Genomic DNA, 22,624 nt, shown 5'->3' with positions numbered 1-22,624 from the left:
AGGGATACGGGTGAAGACCTCAACGTTTGCAGAGGCGGAAATGGGAGCCATCGGTACTGTAATGCAGGGCGGAAGAGGCGAGTTACAGGGACTGTAATCTGGAACCTGACAGAGGGCAGCAGTAACTGTCAGTACTAATCAGAGGCGGACGACAGGAGTCCTAGTACGGTTTTGAAATAGACTACTCTGGGCGCCATCTCACTCGCGTCATGCAGAGTACGGCGAGGCAGAAGGCAAGAGGGAAACCACTGCTCTATTTTTCCCAAAAAAGTACCAAGAAGAATACTACACCGACAAGAACGTAGCTCTTAAATCAGTGATGCATCTTATTTAGTTTTAACTTGTTCTCCTATCGTGTGGGTTATATGGGGATGATTCAGACCATGATTCTGAGTTGATATCAAGTGGAATTTCCTGTCTAGTGCTTTTTTGATTATTTTCAGTTTCATACTTTTGCGACGGAAAATTCTACTTGATATCAAGTCAGAATCATGGTCTGAATCATCCCTCAAAGTTTTCGTTTCGATGTCACTAATATCCTGGACATAATTATTTGACGAATCGTTTTTCAGTGCAGGTTTCAACCAGCCGTAATAATTAAATCTACCATAACAAGAAATTTTTCGTTTTCGTTTCGTTTCTTGTTAAGGTATCCTGTTACATTGTGAGTTTGTATTTTTTTCATATTATCAGGTTCTGTATGCAGATTTGCAATGGTAACTTTTGTGTAAGTACTTACTCAAAATTGTTTTATACGATGAATCTACTTAAAACTAGCTAAGCAATTTTTTTACGTTCATAAGAATAAAATGTATTCTTCTGTTGCTCCAAGTGTAAGTAATTAGCTTTTAAAAACCAAGAGAAGCAATGTATGTTGAAATTTGAAATCGGTATTTTAAATAAAGATGACTAAGAAGAAGTATTCGCAATACTCTGTCGATGTTTGTTCTAATTATGTAATTGTTGGTAATTTGTATGTAATAGCAACACCGGTGTTTTAAACTGTTCTGTGCCAAAGGACCATGCTGTGACTCTAATTTACATTTACCAATTTTAAATCTATATAATACATAAGTTCCTAAAGCTTTTAATGAGCGATAACATAATGACACGTAGATTCAATTCATTTCCGTTGAGTAAATTAGAATATAAATACCTATCTAACTAAATGAAGTATAGAATTAAAAGTTCTCATCTTTAGTCTGGTTTTACGATAGCGTAAGGACAATTATACTGTTTACAAGTAATAATTAAGTATTTGATTAGATATGTAGTTACAAAGTAAAGGATTGTACGCATTTGACACAATGTAATGGATAGGTACGTCAACATAACGTGTGATCGATCACGTAGTACATAGTATGTGTCCAACAAAACCAAAACATACATGATACGAGTATTAGAACGCAGGAAACACACTTTGTATACCAAAACAATACGCCGGGCCTCGAAACGAACCTACTTTATGTGCAATATCGTAATTGAGACTATGTAAATTCATATGATACAGAATTCAGAAAGAAACCTACTTTTGTTCGTATACAAATATTTGTAGAAACCGGCTCAATAGTGTCTAGGTCATTTTGTAAGCTGAGAGCTTTGTTTTTAAATTAAAACTAGCTTTAGGTAAATGTTATTTATAAATCGGAAGATAATTATGTTAGGTATACCGTTGGGTAGTTTTGGTATCTATTTATGTAAACAATTGTGTGGACAATTAGTAATTCGCTCACGATATAATTACTCCAAACATCTAGAACATACCCACCTTTTGTCAACACTGGAATTTAAGTATCTCCTAATATGGCACAAGGGTTGGCACAAAACATCACAAATATGCACTATCCGTGTGTTGTGTCACTGCATAGTTACCACTGGTTCACTGTCACTTCACTAGGGGTGGACACATCGTCCGTTCGTTCGAGTATAGTCAATGAACGGTCGAGTGAGACAGGGCGGTGGTGTTGTATCGGAGGCTCGAGCCGGACTGAGTGTATTATTGTGCCGCGGGAAGGCGGCTGTGTTCAAGGTTCCGGCCGCGGCCTGCACCGGCGCACGTACCGAGGCTTATCTCGCGTCGCCTTTGTCGCTCACGACCCGCTCGCCTCGCTCGTCTCATTACGTGTATCGCGCGGAAATCGCCACGAAACTAACGAACGCGTACGCGGCGTACTCGCCTCGTGACACTATCGAGATTGGTTCGGCTTGAAAGGTCGTGCAGCGCTAGGAGCTTCACATATGCTTGTTTCAATGTTATAATAACCAACTGTGGAGACGGATAGTTTCAAGTTACATTCTGGCCCTTTTTGCTGCAATGGCCCGCAAAAAACACTATAACTAGAAGCATAACGTGTGTCTCAGCTTGTTGAAATAGTAATGGATCAATATCGTCAATTTGATTCACTCGTGGCCTTTGTTTGAAAACATCAACTTTGTCGAACTCTCACGTGTGAACTGAAATGTATCTACATTTGTTGCTAGTGTCGTACGATGGACGTTGTGACTTGCGACTAGTAGTTTGTAAACATGTGACAATCGGCCTAGAGTTACGGTGTCATGTTTGAATAGCTCTATTAACTTACTTAGATGTGTGAGTAGTCTTCTTATAAACTGCATTAATCACAGTGAGGCTAAAGCAAAGCATCCTCTTCATAGCAGTCCGAGATACTCAATTAAGGAGACGCAAAGTTGCTTAGGCGGCTGGTACCTTATACACATGAAAATCCAATGAAGTGTGTTTATTCAGATTCACGCTAATGCATAATGTTACTATAGCAACGTTCCAATCAATAGCTAGGTAACTAAAGTGTATGGAATGACAAACTACCTGATGATGAAATATGCATCATCATCTTTTTCCCAACATTATCCCGGTTTTTACAAGGTTCGTTTACCTAACCTAAACTAAAAATTAAACTAAAATTGAAAGGTCCTATTTTTTACAGAAGCGACCGCCTTTCTGACTTCCCAACCCGAAGGGATAACCAGCTCAATTACAGGTTAGGATTAGGACACATACCTCCGAAAACATGTACAATTCTTCTCCCCTACTGGGCGTGACTCCCCCAAGGATCATTCGGACTGATAAAACCTTTACTCACATCCAGCTGATGGCCTCTGTGGTCAAGTGATTGAGAGTTGGATTCACGATCTGGAAGCCCCGGTTTCGAATCCCGCTGGGGACATATCACAAAAATCACTTTGTGATCCCTAGTTTGGTTAGGACATTACAGGCTGATCACCTGATTGTCCGAAAGTAAGATGATCCGTGCTTCAGCAGGCACGTTAAGCATTTGACCCGGTTACTATTTACTGATATACGTTAGTAATCGTTACATGAGCCATGTCAGGGGCCTTTAGTGGCGCAATCATAACCCTGCCACCAGGGTTGATGAGGCTGATATTCTACCTCACAACCCACACGATACGAAAGAAGAAGAACGTCTAGCTGAAAATATTTTTAAGTATTCTTGATGTGATTTTTTTCCAGTCTTCATCCATATTCACTGTTTGGCCGAACGAATGGGGCGTGTTAAGGGTCTTGTAGACGGAATACATTTCTGAAAGGACATATTTGCATGTGATCACGCATGCTCACGGTGGTCCGTGCAATACTTCACGTATTTCAACTATAGCGCATAAAATTACTTACCATTCCATACGAGTATGCGCATACTATATTTGCCATAAGGAATGGTAAACAGTCTAGTTGTATATATATGTATGTGTCTGTAATTATTGTATGTTAGCCGGAACTTGTCATATATTATGAATATAAATGAAAATGATATGATTGCAGTGTTGTATCTGTTTCGTCATTGGTGTTTTTATTTATTTTCTTTGTGATCCCTAATTTGGTTAGGACATTACAGGCTGACCACCTGATTGTCCAAAAAAGTAAGATAATCCGTGCTTCAGAAGGCACGTTAAGCCGTTTGTTCCGGTTACTACTTAGTGATGTAAGTAAGTAGTCGTTACATGAGCCATTTCAGGGGCCTTTGGCGGCTCAATAGTAACCGTGACCCCAGGGTTGATAAGGTTGGTACTCCACCTCACAACCCACACGATAAAAGAAGATTTATTATCATATTATATTTTCAATGTTTGTAGACCTTGATCAAATTCATGTTAAATATAAAATAAGGCGTAATTCCGTAGTTGTTTTTAGATGCATATAAACCCATCGTAATCTTAACAGGCTAAGATATTAAGAACAAATGGAAACAATATATACGTATAAATAAATACTGGAAGAGGAAATAATCTGGAAGGGATTAAAGCTTAATATGAAAATTATTCCTAAAATATGACTTAAGAATATAATGATAAAAATATTAGATTACTAATTTCATACAGAAGACATCAACGCGTGACCCTTGAAGAAAATAATATATATTTTTTTATTTTCTCGTTTCAAAAACAGTGACAAGTACTTTACCTTCACAAACATTCACCGTCGACAGTACACACTTACGTAACACCTTGAGTCCTATGCACCGGAACTAATTAAAAGAATACAAACTATTTATTAATTGTGGCATTCCGATCATATCGAATAATGTTATATGGCTGAGGTTGGTATGTCGGAAGTGAAATACAAATTGCATCTGACTGGATGACCTTTTATTTGACAGGGTTGGCGGCCAGATCGGATGTTGTTCGAGATATTGTGTTCTAAATGATTAAGATGATATTACATTAGGTTATACCTCTACATTTGGGGAATTTTCAGAAATTGATTTTGATATTAAGTAAAAAAAGAAGGGATGAATGATATGTATGATGATATTCATAAATTAAGTACCTATGTTAATATATATATATTTCATTTATATATATAAATAAAAACTTATCTAAGTACATAATAAAATTCTAACAGTACTGCTTGCATGTTATACAAATAAATGTAAATATTATACTATTTATATATAAATACATACCTACCATACTATATATACCTACTGTATAAAATGTTTGTTTGTGGACATAAATGTCAACTCTATTATTATGCGGCTGCAATGTAAACTCGCTTTAAAATATCAACCACAAGAATCAACTTCCTCTAGACACAAGGTCGAATTATTATAGATTCACTGTCTTATTATTTCCTTGACGATAATTTGATTTGAATATCAAGTATCCGGCCGAACTAATGACGTACCAGTGAGTAGATTTAATAAATAATTATGTACTACTCACTTCCTTTCAAAGTTTTTATATACATTATAACTTGTTATTCATACACATTTTAAATTACTATTAATCTTATTTTTTTTTGTCGACAAACAATTACCATGGTTAATAACGATAATAACCTTGAAAGGTGCCCTAATCTTAATAATTATATCGGAAGTGTTGATCGAGTAGTAGGTAAGTAATCTACGTATCCATTACCAACATCATGATTAAATATTTTTAATACTTTAATAAAAGTTACGCTAATCGTCTCTATCGGACTGAGCAGAGCTACAACATGCAGCTTATGGAATATGGTATCTGCGTCTTAAAGTACTGAAAATATGGATATACAGGGTGTTAGTGACATCGTAACGAAAACTTTGTAAGATGATTCAGACCATTATTCTGAGTTGATAGCAAGTGGAAATTTCCGTCGCAAAACTATAGAACCGATAATATTTAAAGAAAAAATACTAAAATTTTCATGAATTTTCCGACAGGAAATTCCACTTGATATCAACTCAGAATCATGGCCTGAACCATCCAGCTCGGTATACGTCACTAACACCCATACCTACTTAGTGACATCGTAACGAATACTAAGTAAGAGGGATGATTGAGCTTATTATTCTGAGTTGATATCAAGTCGAATAGAATTGAAAATATTAAAAAAAACTAAAAAAAAACATGACTTTTGCGACGGAAAATTCCACTTGATATTAACTCAGAATCATGGTCTGAATCATCCCCCTGAGTATTCGTTACGATGTCACTAACACCCTGTATAAATAAAATAAAATACTTTTTTATACTTCCCCTGATTTATTACCTATCATTACAGTAATTTGTACTAATAAGTTATTTAAATTAAATAATAAATCTTTCAGTCAATATTTACGCTTCATAGGTTTTTTCATATAAAATATTGTTAAAGTTATAAACCATAGAATAAGGAATAATACGTTATACGATAATCACATTTCAATATTCGTATATTGAAGTATTTTAAACAAAACACTGGTGTTATCAATGCTTTCATACATATGTATACATAAAAATAAGTAGATAAAAAAGTAAAGTGTGTCATCGTTATAAGGTTCTACTTTCAACGTGAAAAGTCAGCACATGTGGGTACCGTGTAATTATTAAAGTTAATGCCTTAACTACGTTGTCTACCGTAATCACAGTTTCGGGGCCTCACGTGAATGTAACGTAAACCTCTACTACCATTGTTTAATGACGTAACTGGTACTACGGTTAATGACCAATAGAACACGAGATGAATAAATTATATTATTACGCTAATTGTTATAATTGTAATTGTCAGATTGGGTCAAGGAGTAACTGTCACAATTATAGTGTGTTTTTACTTTTACTGAACTTTTACTTGATTATTATGAATGGAACTTGGGGTCAGGTCTAAATAGAACATTTTTCTTTTTGTGGTTTACTTGGATTGATGTTATGAAAAATTACATGCACGAATAACTTTTCAGTACAATCTTACTATTCATTTTCTGTAGAGTTTATATATAAGTATTTCTCCATATTCATGCAAGCTTGAGCTTGGTCCCATATAACCACTAGTATTACGTTGTCACAGACCGAGTGAGAAACATACCTCAGTTGGATAACAGTCTTACGACGGACATATCTAACAAGTAACTACAATCAGGAGAAAATGATCTAAACGATCACTGTTATTATTTCTAATTCAATTAAGTTTGTTCTAATAGGATAAAAGTTGTTATTCAATAAATGTTTAAATAAAAGTAGTAATTTTCTACCACAAGGAAGAGATTGTTGGTTTTGAACTGAATAGCAAAATTTATATTTCGATAAAATGATTAAAACGAAATACTTTAAATTTAAATATCGAAAAATAAAGATAGACCGACATAAGATTCATACATCACATTTTGCAAATCTATAAATAGTTGCAAACCCAATGTGGTCATAACGTTACTGACGTATATTATGCAAACGATGAATAATATGTTAGCAGACGTTACATACTTTCTCTATATAGTACACGCATTTGTAGCTAGTGACATATTGGTGCGGCAGAGATTGGCCAAGCATGGCCAATTTGATTTGTCGGCCTGGTTTGTTGCCGCTGATCTTTCAAATGCCAAGCAAATAGTCTAAACAAGCACAAAATAGAATCGATTTACATTCAAATAGCCAATCGATTGTGTCTATAAATCTTATTTAGAATTCGCTTCGAATGTTGTTAAATAAAGGCATTGCGTGTTAAATAAGTTTAGTCGAACGATAAAAAATGCAAGGTGACTAAATGTTATAACATCAGATAGATACAATTTATCGTAAAATAAGCTGTGATGAATAAAATAGATCGACGCATTTTATATCTGTTTTTTGTAGATGCCAAGCAAAAAGTATGGACTGGTTTTTTTTTTGTGATTTCAGTTCTAGGCTTCCAATTGAAAGTAAAATATGTACATGTTTTAATTCACAAAAAATGATATTAATTATATTTATATGAGTATTGAAAATAAAGAGGTTCATAACACCATAGGTCGCGAATTAATTGAGTCAAAGATTTTCTTCAGATTGCTTGAAAAATTTTGGAAACTGAGTTGGCTATCTGAGTAGGTAAAATATGATACTGGTATATGAAGTACAAATATCACGTTGCACAGTAATATGAAATATACTTTAAATTCCTTCGATTGATGACTTTTTCGTTGGACTGTTCCCATATTATTTATATTAAAACATAAATATAATAGTAATATAAAAATATACGACGTTCGTGCTGATTATAGTGTGTAGATAATTATTCAACTGTCTATATTATTACCGCTGCAATGACTCATCGGTATATCGCTTATTCTAGGCCTATTGTACATAAACCTGGATATTTCTTATATATGGCTAATATTATAACAAAAGATTACACAATTCTTTATAAAACAAAGAATTACCTTATTCGGGACATTCGAAAGTTATAATTTGATTTTGTAAGTTCATACATAGGCACGTAATATCACAACACAGGCATTCTTTTAGAATTTGAATAAAATACAATATGCATATTGTTGCAAAATTAAATTATGTACGTCAGAATATGTTTAAGTAGAGCATGATGCATCCTCTAGATTATAATATATTATCATAAATAGAATATTCGTTCTTGATTTGAAAAAACATTTTTTTTCTTGGTTGGGCATATTATGCATCCTCTATTTAGATACAGTAGGATTAGGTAGATTAGAGGAAGAAGCCACTCGAATTACGACATTAGTCTGTACAACGCCAGAATTTAAAAAATAATGTAAGGTCACTCGAAACATTAACAGATTCTTATGAAGATTTCTGTGTTAGCGCGCAACCTTACGCGCCGCGTGATTTAACTATGATAATTTTGACCATACGCTTTAATAGTCAAAACGGTAGGAACAAGTTTACCAAATAATCAAATTAAGCTTAACTTTATAAAACTTAAGTAGTAATTATATTTTTAACCTCATCATCATCATCAATTTAAGAGCCACGCTCTTGTCGGTGCAGCATTTTCCATGCTACTTTTTTAGGGTAAAATAGGGCAGTGGTATCCCTCTTTCCTTCCGCCCCGCTGTACTCTGTCTGACGCAAGTGGGATGGCGCCCAGAGTAGTCTATTACAAATCCGTACTAGGACTCCTGTCCTCCGCCTCTGAATAGTACTGACAGTTACTCCTACCCTCTGTCAGTTTCCAGGTTACAGTCCCTGTGACTTGCCCCTTCCGTCCTGCATTCCCGTACCGATGGCTCCCATCTTCGCCTCTGCAACCGTTGAGGTCTTAAACCTTATAAGACCCAGATATTCAGACACAGTAGTTCAAATGGGGTTTGGATGTTAAAAAGACATTAGAAGTGCTTAACAGCGGCAGAAAAATAAATAAAGTTCGATAAATAAGTACATAAATATATTAGACCGTAATAGAGGAGTGGGCCTGCCGTACGGTCACGATTACTAACATGTATACACTTTGAAACCATGTCACATTAACTTTTTTGACAAATTAAACCGTAAGTTTCATTAAATGTCAAGTATGATAGTGCGACAGGGTTCTACAGTGGGTACATAATATTGCTTATGACTGTACCCCACCTCATCCGTGGATGCGACCTATCTATGACGTTGCAAATTGAAAACTTATTCTTAAATGCCATACAAGTAAAGGGAAGAAGTATATTTATCAATAAAACTAAGGATTGTTTTATTTATGTGAAATTCTAATCAACAATTTGTATTAAAAATGAAGCGTCAGCCTTATAAAGTGCCAAAACCAATCGCTTGAACTAGTAAAAGCAGACGGCCAACTTCATTCGCTATCTTAGTATTCAATTTAATTTTTAACAGTGATTTCTTGGAGAAATATAAATTTATATTGATCGAAGGGAAGCCCAATAAAGTCAGGTCGACGACTAGACTATAGATTCCTTTAACTGTAACTATGTATAGGTGTGTCGAGAATGTGTTTAATATATTGAAAGGTTCAATAAAGAAGGCCAAACAATCCTTCTATAAGCCAGTTACTTATTAACCGTCGAGGATAAACTTTATTGACTGTAAATCTAAACTTAAAATTAAACTTAACAGACTGACTACGGATAACTAACTTAATTACCTGACATTTAGTTACAACTATATAAAATAAATACTAATGTTTTATTTATTTTTTCTTTGTATTCTATAATAAATAAATAAAATAAATTAATAATAAATTTGATAGAGATATTCAATAAAGTGAGGGTCGTGGTCTTCATAGGAAAAAATATATTTTCGTTTTTTTGTTCATTTGAGTTGTTGTTACTTGTGAGTTGTAAGTACTTAAATATTATTTACTTATCAAAAATTAGTTTGCGTACCTGTTCTGCGTACTTGCTCGGACTTAATCTAATTTTGATTATGTGGGTAATTTACGTTTATAGCGAAATTGATGAATGAATTGATTTGATGAAAACACAAAGAGGACCTGCAACACTAGAGTAACCGTCTAGTTAGATAGGTAGTGGGAGGTGGTGGCTAGTATTTATGTCAATTTCCTCTCAATAACTGGTCTGTGAATAGAAGAATGTCTGAAACTTCAGTATGTAAAGTAACAGGAATAGTAGTCGCAGGCGCAATAATTTGATACGCGCTGAGTCACCGGCTCAGCGCTCGAGGTTGTCTTATGAAATATCATCCGCTACATTTTTATATTTACATTATAACAAGTATACAATAATCATACTTACTTACGGCCTCCGTGGTCCAGTGGTAGAGCGTTGGGCTCACGATCCGGAGGTCTTGGGTTCGATTCCCGGTAGGGACATATCACAAAAATTACTTTTTGGTCCCTAGTTTGGTTAGGACATTACAGGCTGATTACCTGATTGTCCGAAAGTAAGACGATCCGTGCTTCGGAAGGCACGTTAAGCCGTCCCGGTCCCGGTTACTACTTACTGATGTAAGTACGTAGTCGGTATATGAGTCATGTCAGTGGCCTTTGGCGGCTCAATAGTAACCCTGAAACCAGGGTTGATGAGGTTGGTAATTCACCTCACAACCCACATAATAGAAGAAGAATACTCACTTAGTAGGCAATAAAGTAATGGCTTCAATATATGTTATATTTAAACAAAAACGAATTTAAAGCAAGTTTGTCGACGTAAAGTAAAATAATTATGGCGAATAAAAGTCTAAAACTTGCATTTTCGGCTCCGACATTATTATGTTATTTTTTAGCAATCAAGGTTGTCTGGTAGAAATTACAGGTCAGTAATGAGGTCGCCTATTTTTAAACCTCCGTACACATATCCTCCTACGTATCTGTGTTAATAACATGATTGCGAAATAAAATGCAATGTGGTTATATACTCCCCTTTGGCAGAGTAATCTTCTAAAAAATGGCCTTTTTATATTTTAAAATTTGCTGAAACCGAGGCTTTAAAATTATTTTAAATTATTTAGTAATCTAGTAAGTAATCCATTATTAAGTAATCCAGGGAATGACACAGAACCTAATATTCAACGGGAATTATAATAACGTTCATTGTAAGTTGCGATATTTATAGTTAAAGCTAGGTTATTGAATTAATTACGTTTGAGTATGGTGTAATTAGTGATGTGATGATGTTGATGGTAGTGGTGATGGTGTGATAGAACTAAATTGATATTTTTCTTCACTTTGTTATGTAATTGAAAAGTTTTCGTAAATTCTATCGTTTCGAACGAACTTTTATTATAATAATTATTCTATTTGTGTTAAAGACATTTAAATTTCAAATGATTTAAATTTAGAACATCTAAATAATATACAGATTTTTGCTCCCAAATGCTAAGTTTCCGAAGAGTTATGTAAACTTTTTTAAGTTGAATTACATTTAAATTGCATTTATTTTTTTAATGTTCAATTAAATATTTGGTAATTAGGTAGCAGGCAGAAGAATTACTTAAATTAATTAATTGTAACGTGCACTGCTGCATTTTTATTAAATCGCTGTTACGAATAGAACGTTAGTAATATTAATGTTTGGCGTAATAATAACTTTGCCGCATAATGTAAAGGAATTCTGTTGAAAATGTCGTGTAAACCCGCAGGCATGAGTTAGTCATTTCCATCAGAACTAAGACAATAAATTCTCTACAGAATCGTGAGCCGGTAACATTAATGATAGCATCCTCATACATTTAAATACGATGTGGGCAGTTAAGATGAAGACGGCCGCCCGGCACCAGTACGTACATTAAATAATAATCGAGGCTCGCCGCAGTAAAACTAAATTGTTACGAGAATTTAAATAACTGCCGTCATTTATTCGGCGTTTTTACTTAATTTGTTTTTGAGAGATTCACTTTCTTGTTTTAAAAAGTGAAAATCAGGGGACGGTTTTCTTAGATAACGTAGTTTTGATACTATGTTGATAGCATCTAACAGACGGGTAGTGTTTGGAAGTGATGATACATAGAGTCGTTGTCGTTTGTTGGGCTTTGGTATAGATGAAGGGTTGTCGTAAATTCAATGTTTGACAGAGGAAATATGAAGAATTTCATTTCACGTGACTTATCGTAGATTTGTCGGAAAAGACATTAACTACTTTGCCGGACAAATGGGGACCGCTGAGGGTTTTCACTCCGTTAAAGAATTTCCTTAACCCAGAGTAAGACACAAAAAAAAGATTCAAAATGTTCCAACTGAGACAACAAAAATATTAAGAACGATTATTATGTCAAGAGATACTTCGATACTTATAGATTATTTTTAAAACGAGGTTACCTCTATAACACCCACTGACCTTCTGCATCAAAACATTTAATACGGCAAAATGTGAGAAATCCGGCAATGATAATGCCTAACACATAGATAGCCCACAATTCTTGGAAATATTACTCAGATGTAATTCTGTTTAATGATCTATTATTTCGATCATTGGTTGTGGTATGTTTTCCTTACGGCTCACGTCCGGGTGCCTGTCTTTGAGGAATGTACAGGTCGGTACTTCTGACAATATTAGTCACATCCTAGGGTCTACCTTGAACGGTAGCAAGCAAAGCAAGGTGACCCAGCGACCTCCTCGGCACAATGCACAGGAAAATTTAACTTCCGTGCACCTGTGGTAGGTACTTCTCTAATGATCTCTGTGATCGCGTTATCTGAGCCACTGCTGTATGTTTTTTTCTATGTTCACCTTCACATTTCAAATGTCTAAAGTCTAAAGGTGCGTGATGTTTACATTTTGAACACAATAAAGATAATAGCGAAGGTTTATTAAGGTAAGATTGAAGATTGTCCTCACGTGGCTATCGTTACTTAAAAGGAGAAATGACATTAGATGGGTAAAAAGTTGAGAGATTAGAATATGTTGTATAAAAGCGAACATATGCGAATATAATAACAGTGCATAGAGGAGTAATCACCGGTTGGTATCTCACCACATATAGATTAAATGGTCTTAAGGAGCTTGTGTGGGCCCATACACGCCTTTCAAAAAGTCCGGGACTCTATAGGCCCGAGATATGGAAACTACTTAAATACTGCTCTTTATTGCACAGAATTAACATGAAGTAGACAAACAACTTTAGAGAATAAAAAGTACAAAAGGCGGCGTATAAGCCATAGGACATTATGTGACATTTTGACAAAGCTTTTCTTACCGAGTACTCGCAAATGCTTGTGCTGTGTGACATAAATAACTGACACGTCATCGTCGTTTACATAAAATTCAACGGTACAGCACACTTTTATCTTTATTATGTACAGCCTAATAACAAACTGGAAGTAGAATCTGGGTATTTGACCTCACCGTTGCGGTGTATTTAGCATAAGTAACTGTTTTTTTTTATTAAATAATTTCGTACTATTGAAGTTTTCGGGGAATCGTCAAACTGAATTATTAACTCTAAAGTAAGTATTAAGTACCTATGTAAGAAAATGGCTTCTAATTTGCACCTATCGTTTTAGAAATGTTACGAAATCGATACATCTTACGAGTTTCTTTTGTAAGTAATTATGTCATTGACGAGATAACTAGATAAAATATGTGCCTATTTAAGTACTTGAAAGAGTTTTTGGGTCTGCTGGGTACTCAACCCGAATATCACTTTATTTATTTAAGCACTACAATACATTATAATCTAAGTAATATTTAGTTACAAACTCTCTTGAATATTATTACAATTATGCGCTTTATAAGTATGTTGAAGATGTATGAATATTTTTTGGAATTTGAAATTTCGCAAGTCTTTACTCGTGACCCCCTTTCAGACCAGCCCTTTTAAAGAGGGCGTTATGCAGTCAAGTTGTAAGTATGGGGTTTTACGTAAGGCTGTGGGCGCCTGATGGAAATCTCGGAGTTTCCATAGGATGTAAATGCGCGAGTCATTTGACACTCATTGTTAGTTTTTGCGAACCATATTCGGTTGTACCCGGATATATACAAACTATGAGACTGTTCGATCGTTCTGTGTTTTGTGGTATAAACATTCAGGACATCAAATACGTATCTTCGAAAATGGACAGCATAAAATCTTTTGATAAAAAAATTGGATTTTCGCTAATCTTCTCCTTCGATTGACTAAAAAAATGCCTGGTACTCAGCTATAGAAAGTACTTTGTTATTTATCTAGGCTGTTTATGTACGGTGCATTTAAATGGTATGCCATAATGTAATCATTTTTGTATCTAGATGATAAATGTATTTACATTTGCTACGATTTCCCTTGAATTGACTGTTATTACACGATTATGTCAATATATAACTCAAAGATATTGTGTGATCATAATGATAAGGCACATGTGAAAGTTAAAGCAGTTTAGAAGCTACAGTTTGATTAATAACATATGAGATTAATAGCTCATCCAATGCAAATATTATCCAATAATAATAAATTAAAATCGACTTTAAAAACTTTAGTGATGGAGTCATCAATACTCATGTGATGTAAATGTATGAGTTGTTAAAGATTTAGGTATATTTTACTCTTAAATTCAATGAATGTAGCCTGTTACTGGCGAAAATTTTCTTATTTTATCTTTATTTTCATTAAGTAAATCATTTTCAGTTGTATTATCATTTATTTTCAGACAATCAGGTGATCAAAGTGATTTTTGTGATATGTCCCCACCGAAAGTAAGATAATCCGTGCTTCGGAAGGCACATTAAGCCGTTCGTCCCGAGTACTACTTACTGTAAGTAGTCGTTACATGAGCCATCTCAGGGGCCTTTGGCGGCTCATTAATAACCTTGACACCAGGGTTGATGAGGTTGGTTATTCACCTCACAAACCCACACGATTGGAGACGAAGAGATTTGTATTATGGAGTGTAAAGATTTTTAATTTAAATTATTAAATTTTTATAATGCTACTTGCTTTGCATTATCGCGTAACAGTAAATATTTATTGAAATCGTGTTGAATTATTGAATTACTTAAGTTTAATTACTTGAGAAAATGTGAAAATGGTATGGAATACGAAGCGTGAGGTCGGGTTGGCAACTGGTTTTTGTAATTGTAAATAGCATGTAATTAAGTACTTAGCAGCTGTCTGACTGTTAGCGTTTAGCGGAAAGTTATAAGTCAATATACTACATCTACATCTAACACTATTAGTGTATGTAAGTACCTACTTATACTAAGTCTATGACTATTCGTATAGGAAAAGAATGTTTGTTATTTGTTAAATGACTAACGAAGCTCTTAAACTTGGACCATAGACTTTAGCGTCTACGGACAATTAAATTAAGATTGAGTTGTTTATTGCAGTGGATAAATTGTGAACAATTTTAATAATAACCCTATCTTTGAGGAGCTCGGTGGCGCAGCGGTAAACGCGCTCGATCTGCGATTGTTGAAGTTAAGCAACTTTTATCATAGGATGGGTGACCACAAAAAAAAGTTTTCATCTCGAGCTCCTCCGTGCTTCGGAAGGCACGTTAAGACGTTGGTCCCGGTTGCATTAGCAGTCGTTAATAACCATCAATCCGCACTGGGCCCGCGTGATGGTTTAAGGCTCGATCTCCCTATCCATCCATAGGGAAGGCCCGTGCCCCAGCAGTGGGGACGATAATGGGTTGATGATGAATGAACTCTATCTTTATAAGTAGAAATGATAAGAAAAATGCTTTGTTTTGACCACAATACAATACACTGAAGTAACTTATGAGTGAAAAGCAAACTCCTCTTGTAAGTTTTACCGATTATAAGTATGCTTATCGCCTATACTGGTACCAGGCGTACATAAAGGGTGAAGAGGGGGGATGAGTGATCGACTGGCCATCACTATGGTGTCAGTCACGACCGGTGACGTCACCACACGACCTCTCAATCACGCCGCTCATTTGAATTCATTAACTTTACTACCTACTTGGATGATCTACAGGGAAAATTGACAAAGATACCAGAATTCTAATGAATTGTGGTACTAATAGATACCAGAATTCAAATTAATCGTCCGTCTGTAATTAATGATGATGAACAACGGTTTGGGAAATCAGCCTCCTCTTTCCTTAAATAGGTACTTTCGCCTATACTATTTATGCCCGCGATTTCATGTACTTCGAGTAACACGGTCAGTCCGTGTCTGGAAACCACCCATTTTTTTTATCGTAGATTCCTATCTACCTATCTATGTGCAAATTTTAATTCAAGTCGGTTCAGCAGCTTAGACGTGACGTGTATCAGACGGACTTATTTTCGAATTTCTTAGTATTAAGTATTTATGAACAGCCTCGGTGGTCTAGTGGTTAGAGCGTTGGGCTCATGATCTGGAGATCCGGGTTCGATTCTCAATAAGGAAATTGTCGAAATCGCTTTGTCACACTGTCTTTTGATTTGTAACGACATTCCAGGCTTGATATACCTGATTGTCCGAAAATGTAAGATGATTCCGTGCTTCGGAAGGCACGTTAAGCCGTTGGTCCCGGCAATTAAACTTAAAAAACACCTCCATTATGCCGCAGTGCGCAGTCCACTGCGCGTGGTAGAGTATGCTCCATGCCCTCTCCGGTTGATTGAGAGGAGGCCTGTGTCCAGTGGGACGTATATAGGCTGTTTATGTTAAGTATTTATGATGTTATATCATTTCATCAACATGAAAAAGTGATTCGTTATAACCACGACGGAAATGAGTTTCACGATTAAGTAGATTTAATATGTAGGCTACATGCGTTTCATATTTATTTAGGCTTATACATAATAATGATGTATGGGTTCGATAATAACTTACAAAATCGCATGCACAGATTACTTCCCATGTAATTATTGATATACGATTCAATTATGGGATTTCTAAATGTTACATGAATTAATAATGTAATAATAACTTCACTACCGCACGCGAATTGTTTTTTTATAAGTTTATTACTTATAATTATTTTATAACTTTACACAAGATGTTTTATTAGTTGATTATTTTTCCACGAATAGTTTTTGTGATGGGAAGTTATTTTACTACAAATAGTGGTAGTAAGTAGTAGCGACAAGTAGGTAAGTAGGTCTTTATGTTGTATTTATTTTTTTTATAAAAGGTACACCAAGAACAGCTACATTGATTTGCGCTTTGTTTTTTGTGTTTTGATTTTGCGCTGTATTGACTTTTTCCTCTCGCAAAAAACTATATTTAAAATAAAACTTGATGTGGGTCATTTTTCTTGCATTTATAATTTACCTTCTTATGGTGGCACCTATTTATATACTACTAGATTTTGCCCGCGGCTTTGCTTGCGTTAAAGAAGGGGTAACACGGTTCCCCTTTCTAATGTATCAATGTACCACCCCCTCTTTAAAGGGGGGTTGGGGTGGATTTGAAAAAAAATGATGCACGTTTTTTTTGTTAGTCGCAAATAGTCCGCATACAAATTCTTAGCCTTCTACCTTAAAAATTGCGGAATGCTCCATACAAACCTCCACCCCGATTTTAGGAAAGTGGGGGGGTTAGAAAGAGACAGCAAATAGCCTATATCACTGTCCATCACTTCAGCTATCTCTACATAAAAAAATCACGTAAATTTGACGCTCCGTTTTGCAGTGAAAGACGGACAAACAAACAGACACACACATACATACACTTTGGCATTTATAATGTTAAGTATGGATTAAGAGGAGTCAATTTGTGGGTCTGTCCATTTCTGGTAGCGATAGCAGGTTTATGAATAGATACCAAGGTATTGCTTTAGTGAATTACTTACTTATTATCTTTCCATGACTGGTATTCGTGACGGGAAACCATTTCACACAAAGCAGTTATCTAGGTAAGCAGGTTATTAAGTACCTAGTATTGATACTTTTATCATTGTCTCTAAAAGAACCGTGTCGGCCTGTCAAATCTTTGAATGAAGTGTCTTATGCAATAAGCGAAAATTTGTCATGGTACGCTACGATATTGACCCCCTGACCTTTTCTCTAAATACCATTGGCCTTTGTAAGCAGCATCGATATATCAAAATCACAAATCAAAATGTAAAATAACGTATTTTTCTACAAAATAACCAAAACATACATCCTACGTAAAAAGATATACCATTGAATAGCTAAGTCGAGGAATTTACATAGGACATTGCATTTATTAACAAATTGGCTCAGTTATTGGACATAAACAAACTTGTTAATTGCTTGAAAAAACAACATGCGGAAATCGCAAGTTTTAGCATTTTTTAAATTATGTAATATGGACGGCAATTTATAAAAAACAGGATATCGTTTTATAACATCGTTTCGTAGTTGTGATGAAAACTAGATGTTGTATCGACTCGAACTTATCATAATAAGTAAATAAGTACATGTCCCACACTAAAGATTTCACTAAATCCAGTAAATCACATTGACACGTCAAGTAATGTGCAAACTCAGTGTTTGTTGACACTAAAAATAAATAACTTAGGCTGCGGCATTCAAACGCGTTTAGAAATAAATCATTATGTCACACTGTGGACTGTGTGTGCAATGTGTTTAGTGAGGCGGTAAACAAAGAAAGTGCAGGCAAAGTCGCGTGCGGCGCTTGCGCAAGACGGTTTCTCTGCCGGAGACGTCTACGAGACAGTTAGGATTAATTTACATAATTTAATAGTTGGTATATATAACTTTTTTCTATGTTTGCAATCAGATCCAGGATGTTTAAAAGAAAAACCAGGTCAAGAGTACTCTGAACCGGCGAGCATGCATGAAGCGAAGGTGTCAGGATCGTAGTAAGTGGAAATAGGCGTGATCTTATGTGTGTAAGTATGTGTTTTATACATTTGATGAGAGTAAAAAAGGCGTTCACTTGCTTCATCCCGCGCAATCAGTTGTCATCTTAAACCCTGCCTGTGACTCGTCAGATCCTGATAAGGAATACAGTCGTGTGTTATATCTATTGTTTATCAGTCTGTAAAGGTGTTGTGACATGTACAGAATATATAACATCGCAATTCGTTATGATAATGTCCTGGCTGACTGCGTGATGAGTAATCAGGCATCGTAATCTCTATCTTGGATTCTTTCTACGACCTTCGTGGTTCAGTGGTTGAGCGTTGGGCTCACGATCCGGAGGTCCCAGGTTCGATTCCCGGTGGGGACATATCACAAAAAATACTTTGTGGTCCCTAGTTTAGTTAGGACATTACTGATTGATCACCAGATTGTCCGAAAGTAAGATGATCCTTGCTTCGGAAGGCACGTTAAGCCGTTGCTTCCGGTAACTACTTACTGATGTAAGTAAGTAGTCGTTACGTGAGCTATGTCAGGGGCCTTTGGCGGCTCAATAGTAACACTGACACCAGGGTTGATGAGGTTGGTACTCCACCTCACAACTCACACTATAGAAGAAGATTCTTTCTACGGGAGAGCTTTGGGGTGCTTGTGCGAGATAATCTTGTCAAAAACAAGCAAATGCCATTATTTCTGTAATATGTAAAGTAATAAATCTTAGTCTTCCTATAAACGCTTGTGTTATTTAAACTTCTAATGAAAAACCTGCGTCAGTGTTCGTGAATAAATAAGTATTTACACAATTAAAAGACGTTTGAAATACTACTTACATTTCATGATGCATTTCGTCATAATAATTAAGCATTTAATTAGATTTTAGCAAACTTTAGTGTTATTTAGCTTGTGCTAGGTCATCCATAGAGGTCAGTTTATATTCTACCTGGTAATTTGTTGCACAATTCTTTAACCTGGGTCTGCTACGCACAAGATTGGGTAAAATTGCAGAAGTAGGTATTCTTGAACAACAACACAGCATAAGCTCACGATATCCCAATTGGGGTAATCTGAGAGACTTTGAGGAGCTCGGTGGCGCAGCGGTAAACGCCCTCGGTCTGCGATTGTCGAAGTTAAGCAACTTTCGCAAAGGCCGGTCATAGGATGGGTGACCACAAAAAAAATTTTCATCTCGAGCTCCTCCGTGCTTCGGAAGGCACGTTAAGCCGTTGGTCCCGGCTGCATTAGCAGTCGTTAATAACCACCAATCCGCACTGGGCCCGCGTGGTGGTTTAAGGCCCGATCTCCCTATCCATCCATAGGGAAGGCCCGTGCCCCAGCAGTGGGGACGTTAATGGGCTGGTGATAGTGGTGATAGAGAGACTTTCATCGCAAGATGAACTAAGAACCCACACTTCGGCGATCTTTCAGTGTTTGTGAGGATTTTTTGTTAAGTATGTCGTAAATATTTTATTTGCTAAAAACTACTTATAGACAATAAGTTATAATATGCATATATGATATGTGTGTGCGTGTTTGTAAGTAAGAGTATATTATAATAAATTGCTGACCTATGAAATTGCAGTCAAGCGAAATACCATGCATTATGATAAATCACTTAGGTAGATTGAAAAGTAATTTTGGAAAAGCGAGAATGTGACACCCGCGACCTGGAAGACAAGTACATAGGTACCCGCAGGAGTTATATAATAGACCTCTTTCGTCAGAATCAGGTAGATAGAGTTCGCCGCTATTGTTGCATATTGCTATACTGGCGGCAATCAATAGGCGTGAGTATTATGCTGACACACAATTTAGAGCCGCATGGTTGCCCTATGCAGATATGCTGTTCTTTAACCACACACAGGTTTAAGAATTGGAAGAAGGAGTACGATTATTTGAATGGCATTCAGGCAGATGTCTGCGGCCTGGTTTGTCAGTGAATGAAAGTGGCATGGGACTGGAAAGATTTAAGAGAAGTGAAATATTCAAAAAAGTTCAGTAAATTTTTCTTGTCAGTGTGAAAGAGTGTATTTTTAATTTGTCTGTGAAGCTTTGAATACCGCTAAACATATTTGTTTAACATTTGCTTCTGGCGATATAGATGTTGGCAATGAAAATAAGATTCGTTTTCTTTTTAAATCGTACGTCGTTGCGTTTTGGCAACCCTATAATGCACAACAGTGAGGTTCATAATTAGCTGCGTGCGATATACGCAGGTTAAGAGTTAAGAGTCACTTCCGCGGTGACCTTTTCTTGCTTCATAATTCACAATCTGAGAATTTTAATGATAAGCATCGAAAGTCGAATGACTTGTCAAATGCCTCCAAAGTACTTCGAACAATCGATCAATGTTGGAGAGGAATTCCGATAATACCTTGTGAGAATGGCGCAAGCGAGAGATTGATCTACGGAGGCAACTTGGTGACAATGCTTTTTGTACGCCTGAGGTAGATGTAGAATGCGGATGTAGATTTATGATTTCTAAAGTTAAGTCTTGTTATAATTATAAGTAATAGTAATAATAATAAAAAAGTAATAATAAGTAATATAATAGTGATAAGATTAATAGTAAGTAATATAAGAGTGATAAGATTTCTATATCGTCAACAGTACCTATGAGAAGTTGCTACACTTCTCTGAGAAGCAATATCTGATTGAATGTGCTTCTCACTCCATAGAAGGGGCGTATAATTATATATTTCTTTTTTCTGTTTTAATGCGACGAATGGGTGCCGAGACAAACCTCTGTGGTTTAACGGCATCATTCATTCATCATAAAATGAAATAAATAAAAAATAAATCTAAATTATAGTAACTATAAAGAACAGCGCAACTATATTATATTATTTGAATAACCTCTACTTTAAGTATTGCTAAAACATGTTAGGAAGATTTGCAATTCAGAAAAAGTTTGATCCCTGCCCTCTACATGCGCTGCAGAAGCCAAAGACTTTGTGGTAGAAATTGTACTCCCATACAAAACTGACAGATTAAGCCAAAGTAATTTGAGTATCGAAGCATAATATTGACCAACAAGGTCAGGTCTAAGTTGCTAAGCCGCTTGAGTGTCGTATGACGAACTGCTGGCGAAATTGTATTGCATAATGACGTGTAAGCGCCCACAGACGCTTGGTATGTATGGGAAATACCGCCGACGTGAGGCCGCATTCTTTCAACTGACAGTTTTCTTTATATTAGTTATGCTTATATATGCTTATTTCTCTCATTAAATAGTATTAGAAGTATCTACTTAGTAGCTATCCATGCCGGTTGTTATATAAGCGTAAGTATTGTTATCATCGTCAGTCAGCATAAACATTTAGTTCATTGTTAGTTTAAGCCACTTGCGATGCACCTTACAGGATGTGGCGATTCTATGAGGTTTGGCCCAATATTTTTATGCAGAAGGCTGGATAAAAATAAAGACTAGACAATCATCAGGACATGAATTACGGCGAGCAAGAAGCTCATAAGTAATTCTTTCTTATGGTTACTTTCAACAGCTGATAACCAAGGTGCGTCATACGAGAGTTCAGTAGGTACCAGGTTGTGAGGATTATGTTAGATTTTTTACTTTTAAAACACGAAAAGTTATTTTTTGTAGTAGAAAAGCGAAAAAAAATATAGAAGCAAGCAATCACCTCGACACTGTTTATAACCGCTTGCTTTTCCGCAATAATTGAATTTCATCATTGTCTTTCTGCTACACAGGGAGCTGTTGAAACTCATTCATCACGAAAAGTAAATATTTCACATTGTGGTCGTGACGCGTGTAG

General features: G+C 35.8%; 1 protein-coding gene across 2 annotated transcripts in view; it reads right to left on the bottom strand.

Annotated features, from left to right (window-relative positions):
- The window catches only part of LOC126371871 (dual oxidase maturation factor 1), a 68,161-nt gene that overhangs the window by 30,278 nt on the left and 15,259 nt on the right, over positions 1-22,624 (bottom strand). The window contains exon 1 of one of the 2 annotated variants that reach the window (XM_050017269.1): positions 1,769-2,078. The exons of the other annotated variant lie outside the window; for it this stretch is intronic. The gene's annotated coding sequence lies outside the window, so the exon portion shown is untranslated. Of the gene's footprint in view, positions 1-1,768; positions 2,079-22,624 lie in introns of those variants that run through there. 2 annotated transcript variants of the gene reach the window in all.

This window comes from Pectinophora gossypiella, chromosome 13 (assembly GCF_024362695.1).
Source record: "Pectinophora gossypiella chromosome 13, ilPecGoss1.1, whole genome shotgun sequence".
In the NCBI taxonomy this organism is placed as follows: Eukaryota; Metazoa; Arthropoda; class Insecta; order Lepidoptera; family Gelechiidae; genus Pectinophora; species Pectinophora gossypiella.
The sequence above is the reverse complement of the archived record's forward strand: the minus strand, read 5'-3'. Positions and strand labels throughout refer to the sequence as shown.